Below are 8,848 nucleotides of genomic sequence, written 5' to 3'. Positions count from 1 at the left end.
CAGATACAAAGTCGCTATAAACTTTTCCACCAATAAGCCATCCAAATTCTGAGTCTATCAAAGTTGGTAATTTTTCTGAACGCTTCACACGTCCGGGTTTAATGAGATCATCGAACCACTCCATTCCGATTAGCAAATCTATTTGTCCAGGTTTGTAGAATGAAGGGTCAGCCAATTGTGTTCCGGGCGGAATGTTCCATGAGGCTATATCTATCTCGTAAGTTGGCAGAATACCAGTGACTTTATGAGTAACCAAGCAATTCAAATCGATTTCGAAGTTGCTATATTTAGAGCATACTTTTATCCTAGCTTTGTGTTGAGCTTTGGATTTGATGTTGCTAACTCCGTTTACTGATATGTTTGCCTTTTCTTTCTGCACTCCTAGCATTGACTCTGAAATGAAGTTGATTTGCGAGCCACTATCCAAAAGTGGTCGACTTGTATGCGATTTCCATCTTTATCCAAAACTATAACTTGTGCTGTTAGCAAAAGCACTTGCTGAGCTGTAATATCCTGCATTGATGAACCTCTCGAAGTGCTGGGAGTGCAATGCTGTTTTTGATTCCCTAATGCTGTATGTCTTTTACCCATATTTGGTGAACGAACTCCTTCCCTGTGAAGCAAACTGTGATGTCTACGCTGACACTTTGAGCAACATTTAGATGATGGACAATCTAACCCACGGTGACCTCTTCTCAAACAATTAAAGCAAACTCGCTTGTCACGTACCATCTTGAGTCGCTCATCAATCTTTAATGCATGAAAACTTGGGCATTTGAATGCGAGATGGTTACCTTCACAAAACTCGCAATTAGCCGAAACTGTAGCTGTGTTTACTCGCAAATTTGGTTGTTTTTTCGATACTTGATTTCTTTTATGTGACATAGAATCTAACTGTTTTTGATTGTTACTTGTATCGGACACCTGACATCTTTCAAGAAAGGAAATGCGATTTTTAAGAAATGAGATTGTATCATGATAATTCGGAAGCGACCCATGTTCCATTGTTGATTCCCATGCTCGTTTGCTCTCTTTGTCTAGAGCGCTAGTAAGGATATGTACGACAACCAGTTCGGACACTCCTGAAAATTCCTGACCCAGAAATTTCAAATTTTCGACATGACCCACACATGTATCAATAAGTTTTCGCAGTTCGCAATGATCCTCTTTGACTATCTTCGTTATGCTTAACAGACCAACAATGTGCCTATCAATCATGCGCCTTTTATCCTCGAACCTCTCTCTTAATATTTTCCAAGCGCGATCATAATTGCCATCAGCAATTGTTTTCGCATCAATTAAACCGGCAGCATCCCCTATCAATGACTTTTCCAAATGGTAGAGCTTGATGCGCGGTGGCTCATTTGACTTGTTCACCATATCCTCGAACATAATCTTGAACTTTTCCCACTGCTCGTATTTGCCATCAAATGTAGGAATGGCACGAGCAAGCGATTGTTGCACAATCAAGGGCTGTTGACTAGCAGCAGGACGAGAGTCAGGCGCGGCAAAGTTCTCGAGCCAAGTTTCGAGATAAATCGACACATTGTCATATAGCGTTTCAAACTCAACGTACTCACAGTCTTGATCCTCTTTCCGATCATGCGCCACCACCGCCACGATCCGTTCATGGTAGTTGTGAAATTCCTTATAGGCAGCATCTAGTTTCTTTATGTACACCTTTACCTGTGGCGATGTTAGCTGCGTTTGTTCCTCTTCCACTCTCTCCAACATGTCGTATAAGCGGATGATTTTCCCTTTCGCTAGTCCTCGAAGATTGGACAGCGTGTTGTACTCTGCCATGTCGGCGCCATCGCCGCTACCGGATTGCGCACCGGTCCCGCCAGCAGCTCCACCTTTAGCATGAGTGTTCTTCATTCTATAGCACTTGAAATCACTTCCACTTTAAGCTTTAATAGTTTTTGTTGCACATTAAATGTTTTCATAAATTTACCAATGTACAATGTCTTTTTCCAATAATCCAATATTCACTTTTTGCAATTTGCAAGCACTTTTTCCAGTCTTTTTGCGATTCACTATTCCAATTTTGTTTGCTACCAACCAGCTAATCCACTCACTCAAATCCATGGCACAGTTTGCTTGCCAATTCGTTGACAAAAATCCAAATTCCATCCATATGCCATCCGGCCTCCATCCGGTTCGAAGGACCAAATGTTGTTTCACCAAGCAGTGGACTGTATTTTGCTGCGATCATGTTTGTGCGTGTTCGAACCAAACTTTTCCGAACCAAACAGGTGCCTCAGCATATCGCTTTATAAGTAACTTACTGTACTTTTTATCACTTTTTCTCATTGAATTTTTCAAAATTTAGAACTGATTCTAGGCATGCTGATTTGAAAGAGGGCATTGCAATTTAAAATTGTTGTAGGTGGCGACACCGTGAATAAAATTAAATAAATCATTCGTTTGGCATTTGACGTGACGGTGCTGGTGGAAGCATTGACTGCATGTGTGAATTGGTGAAGACGTTGACAGAACGTTCTTCTCCGTGACGTGCTATGTGAATCGCACATTATCCACCACCACTAGCGCAACAGTATGTAGCCGTTAAACGGGTAACGCTCCAACGCATACTCACACATAGACACGAGCCGAATATCTACTCCTCCTTGCATCATTCTCACACTCTTCCATCGATACTCCACGAGGTAAGTTGCACAGAAAAGACGACACTTCTACAGAATAAGCAGATAAATTGGTAAAGAAGCTTTTAATTTTCCAAAGACGGAAAAGATAGATTCTTTTTTTATCCCGAATTTTAATCGTGTACATGTCACATGTTTATCATATCTATAATTAGCACATTACACAGTTGCCATTTTTTCGGTGTTAGAGTATTCCCTTCTATACCATTGCATATGGTACACAGTAGCCATTTACGCGTAAGAGTTTTTCTTCTGTTCTTTCATTATTCAGTTAGACCGGACAGCGGAGACAGTCGATTGATCATTGTTGAGTTATTTATAGAACAGCAGCCCGATTTGTCTCGCAGAGCAGAGCAGTTGTATGGATGAATCGATCTTATTTCGACCGTGGATCGATCTCCATCGCATTACAGTTCAGTCCAATTAGCTAGATTAGAGTTCTGTATAGCTATAGAGGACTGTATAGCTCTGTGTACAATGTAACTTTTGACGTAAGACTACCTCTAACCGGAATATATGGGAGGTAAAATGATAACCTAAACACAGAACATGCAGGAAAAATTAAAGATTTCGAATGCTTATAACTATAGATCGGAATCGGAATAGATCGGAAAGAATCTTACATCAATTGATAGGGAATATTTCTACGCATTTTTACTAGTTCTAAGTTTAGATTTCTATGCCAAATAACACACCTTGAATGCATTCTGAGTGGCAAGCTCTAGAATTCGTCACGGGTAGGGAAAACATGAATTTCCAAAGATACAATTGAAGTTCTTCTTTATATGCCCGTGTTTCCACCTCCTCCCCTACTTATAAAAACATAATACTTGTTGACGTATGTAAATTATCTAAACAAAATACCAACAGAATGTAAAAGATACCAGAGTGGATTGCGTTAACAACAAGTTTGGTAATTTTTATTCACATACAGCAAAAGGAAGCAGTTTGGAAAACCCTAAATTTTAGCCTTCTGTAATACTGGTTGAATGTTGTTTTTCCTTAGGCGTCGTGCACAAATTACGTAACGCGAGTAGGGGGTTTTTAGATAGCCGTAATCGTTATGTAACAAAATTCTATTGTTCATTTATAAATATATTTACGTGCCCCTATATGCTTGAGCAACCAGCTTCGATTCTGGGACCGAATGAAGTGTGTATCCTGAGCCAAATTGATAAAGCACTTGTTGTAATGGGCTCAACAGCAGCCAGTAAGCAGGCACCGATTAATGCATCTCGAATATCGTGTTCATCTACCGGATCATGATTTTGTCTTGACTGCAAAACTGTAACCAAACGTTGGGTTACAATGTGAAATTTGGTGGAAAGATCAACCGCCGGTTTGGACCTTACCAATATTGTTAAAGAATGTAAAATATTTGTCTGTCGTGTCATTTGAAAAATCTTCAGTCCATGTCCACAATTCGTGTTTGACTCAATGTAATTTCTCAAGTGACAAATAAAAAAGTAGTATCGGGAGTCTGTTATTAACTGCGTAGAAAAGATGACGCTTGAGTCCAACTTTTGTGAAGAACAAAATGAAACAACTAATCGCAGACCCTCAGGTTGGTGTTTCACAAGAAGTTATTATGTTTTCACGTTAGTTAGTTGTGTGGAGGGTAAATGTGATCCTCCTATTACATCCAATGTATTTCGCTCGCAATGCGTTGTCTTCCCTTTTGACGTAGGACTACGTCTTTCATTTCTATACCGGGGTGTAAAACCAAAGTTTCGAGAACGAAAGCGTTACGCTGGAGACCGAGATTTTGAGCGTTAATAGCTCTTAAACAACTGAACGAAATGGTATGATAAACACTTCATTTGAAAGATAAAATGTCTACGCGTCATATACTTGTTACTTTTTCATCCAAAAACTTGTTTCAATAGTCTTAAAATTGCTTTCAAAACAGGCTATTGAAATCACCAATCGGTATATAAGCGAGCGCCGCTCGTAAACCCACTCAGTTATGATTGAACAGCGATTGGAGCATGTTGTCGCTGTTGTTGTGAAGCTAATTTCGTTTATCATGAAAACGCTGATGAACGGTGTCACCAAGAGCCTGTTTGTGCACCTAAGGCCAAAAGGGAATCCATCAGGAGGAGAGTGATGCCACGGTTCCGCTTGAAACATCGGAGCAGCCGCCACACACACACACACACACACACACACACACACACATACACGCGCGGAATTCTCGTTGCTATCATCGTTGCTGAAAAATAATCTGCCAGTTCCCCTGGGAATTGAAAAATACATTCATGCGAAAGAGTTTATTTTAATGTTTCCTATCCATATAACACTGCAACCAAATACATTTGGTTTTGTTATTTTTCAATCAATCGCAATTAACAGGAAAGCTTCTGAATATTTTTTTCCCCATCAGTGGAAATTTTCGTATCCAATATTGGATGCACAACATGAAAAACGGAAAATGTTTCACATCGCGAAAATCAAGTCATTTTCGAGCGATTATTTGCTTTCTACTCATATAATGCTGCGACCAAATACATTTCGTTTTGGATTTTTTTAATCAAGTGCGATCAACGTAAGACCACGTCTTTCGGCAATTTATTAGAGGTGCAATGAATCTTTAGGAATTCCCGCTCTACGCGCACTGGCAAACAATGTTTACTCAACAATTTCTCAAACGAGAAATGGGTGTTGTGAGGAAGGATTAGCGAACGCGAAAACGACAAACGGGAGAAAGATACGTTTGGAGGTTGAAGGAAATTGGCAGAAAACTTCTTCATTCTATCATTCAAATAATGTGATTCATACCACATCGTTTTGCCAGAAAGAGATTATTAATGTTCAAAGGAGGAATCGAGTCCTCCGAGGAAATTACCCAGCGCAAATTAGAGTCGACTATCGATTGCGGCATTCGTACACAAATAATGTTATAATGCAGTTTCACCAAAGTGATTTCTTCGGATATATTCACTACATCATGTCATGTATTTCATATTCTTCATTATGAAATCCATATCCATGGCACCTATCGGTAACGAATTATTATCGAAACCACGATTTTCGCTAAATGCTCCTTTCAGTTTCGGCCTGTAAAAAACTTTTCTGTACTCTAATCCATCAAATTTGGAGCCCTGAAAAGGGCCGTTGATTATATGCTAAGCTAATATAGCACGCTCTCCTCGGATAGGATGGGCCAGCTGGATGTCCTTGGGCATGATGTGACGCGTTTTGCATGAATAGCACACAAATTCGTATCTTCGAATAAGCCTCTCCTGCAGCGTCATAGCCGCGGAACTTTGGAAGCGCAAGTTGGTTTTGAAGTCCTGAGCAATTCCACGATCCAAATGCTGCAAAGGTAGCTGCGGATTAGCAATTCGGTCGACTGCTAATAGCGATGAATTTCACGCAAAGTTCCCGGTCGATAGCGATGTGGCTTCTCCACCTATCCTGCTACTGGTGCGCTTATCCGAGCTGACTTCGTGTGCCTTACCACCGAATGACTAACGAGCTGTCTGCTTAGTCCCGATGAAACGAGTCCATGATGTAGTGAATATATCCCCATATCGAAGAAATCACTTTGATGAAACTGTTTACCGTTTGTCGTTTTTAAGTGTTGGGAAAGGGCATTATTTTTGTTGAGTAAATTCCAAGAAAAAATCCATTCCTTCTTTAAGCGTGATTCATTCTGCTTCGGATCAACGGAACAGTGATAATCATTTCATACAAAAGATAAAATGTCCAAGAGTTATATGATTGCTATTTTTTTTTTTATCCAAAATATATATTTTTATTAAGGCTCATATGGCGTCAACCTGACGGGGCCGGGAGTTCAATATTTCGACAATGTTTGCCTTATAACTATGTTAGTAATATGTAACCGATTACTCGCGGTTGGCTCGAGGTTAGTATTACAAGTGTTTTCGTAATTGTGATGTTGCTGTCTTCAATCATCTGTACCTGTGCCCGACACGGGATACTTCCTATTGGGATGCAGCTGACCATTAATCAGCAACGCCCCCCTAGTCTGTACCCCATATCTAGCGTGGTGCGTCTTCTCGAGGAATCCAGGATAGAATGGTCACTAGCCGGCGCAATCATCAGCTCGTGTAGAGTTGTCATGAGCGGTACAACCTTTGGCTTTTGTTGAATCATCAGTGGACTGCACAACCTTTGGCCCGTGTATCTGTAAAGAGTGTGTGTATGTATTGCCGCGACTAAGTAAAAGTTTATAAATCGGATAGGAGGGATACGAAACAGGGACACAACGAAGGAAACATCATTAAACGTTGACATCGGCGTTTCTGAGGAACAGGTATAGATGAAGCAGAAGATCAGGATCACGGCTACCTAAGATATCCCGGACGGGGATGTCCGATTGTCTGCCTTTTGCTCTCAGTGCTCTAGAGAGCTGAGAGCGAGCAGCATGGAACCGGATACACGACCAGACAACATGCTCGATGTCGTAGTAGCCATCGCCACAATCACAAAGATTGTTTGCTGCGAGCCCAATGCGATAGAGATGCGCGTTTAGGTTGTAGTGATTGGACATAAGCCGAGATATCACGCGAATGAAATCACGACCGACATTCAATCCCTTAAACCAAGCTTTCGTCGAAACCTTAGGGATAATCGTGTGTAACCAACGACCGAACTCATCTTCACTCCACATGCGCTGCCAACTAACGAGTGTGTCCTGACGAGGAATGTGAAAAAATTCGTTATAAGCAATTTGCCTTTCAAAAAGTGTGCCTTCTGAAGCGCCCACCTTAGCTAGCGAGTCCGCTTTCTCATTCCCCGGAATCGAGCAATGAGAGGGAATCCATGCTAAGGTAATCTTGAATAATTTTTCGACCAAAACACTCAATAGATGTCTTATTCTTGTTAGGAAATAAGATGAGCGTTTATCAACCTTCATTGAGCGGATTGCCTCTATTGAGCTGAGACTGTCTGAAAAAATAAAATAATGGTCGATGGGCAATGTTTCAATGATCCCTAGTGCGTAGTATATCGCACCCAGTTCAGCGACATATACGGAACAAGGATCTTTGAGTTTGAAAGAGGCACTGGAATTTTCATTGAAGATGCCGAAGCCAGTGGACCCGTTTATGAATGAACCGTCAGTAAAGAACATTTTATCAGATCTAACTTTCCCATATTCTGCCGAAAATATCGGCGGAATAGAATCGGAGCGTAGATGATCTGGGATTCCATGGATTTTTTGTCGCATGGACAGATCAAAATTGACAGATGAATTGCAAAAGTATGGGAAGCAAAATTGGTTGGAGATGCCCGGTGAAGGGTGCACTTCATGGGTAAGGAAATCATGGTACAAAGACATAAAACTTGACTGAGGAGTCAGTTGGAGTAGATTTTCGAAGTTATCAATCACCAATGGATTCATGATCTTGCAACGGATGAGAAATCTGTAGGATAATTCTGTGAATCGAAGAGTAAGCGGGGGTACTCCTGCCAAAACTTCGAGACTCATCGTATGTGTCGAATGCAAACACCCCATTGCTATACGCAAGCAACGATATTGTATTCTCTCCAGCTTGAGAATATGAATTCTGGCAGCTGATCGGAAGCAAAAACTGCCATATTCCAACACTGATAATATCGTTGTTTTGTACAACTGAATGAGGTCTCCTGGATGGGCGCCCCACCATGTTCCGGTTATTGTTTGGAGAAAATTGATTCTTTGCTGGCATTTCTGTTTCAAATACGCAATGTGTATTCCCCAAATACGCAATGTGTATTGCTATTTATTGAGTCGGAAAATTGTTTCAATAGCTTAATGATAGCTTCGAAAACAGGTTATAAAATGACGCTTCCTTTGCTTTCGTTCATTTCTTACTCTACTCTCGTACCGTGACGACTCGTTTGTTTGGGACCAAGCACATAGCAGGTTAGTCTTTCAGTGGTAAGGCACACGAAAGCAGCTCGGATAAGCGCACCAGCCGCAGGATAGGTGAAGAAGCCACATCGCTATCGACCGGGAACTTTGCGTGAAATTCATCGCTATCGGAAGTCGACCGAATTGCTGATCCGCAAGCTACCTTTGCAGCTTATGGATCGTGGAATTGCTCAGGACTTCAAAACCGACTTGCGCTTCCAAAGTTCCGCGGTTATGACGCTGCAGGAGGCTAATTCGAAGATACAAATTTGTGTGCTATCCACGTAAAACGCGTCACATCATGCCCAAGGACATTCAG

This window comes from Toxorhynchites rutilus, chromosome 3, assembly GCF_029784135.1.
Source record: "Toxorhynchites rutilus septentrionalis strain SRP chromosome 3, ASM2978413v1, whole genome shotgun sequence".
Lineage (NCBI taxonomy): Eukaryota > Metazoa > Arthropoda > Insecta > Diptera > Culicidae > Toxorhynchites > Toxorhynchites rutilus.
This window is presented reverse-complemented; position numbering follows the sequence as displayed.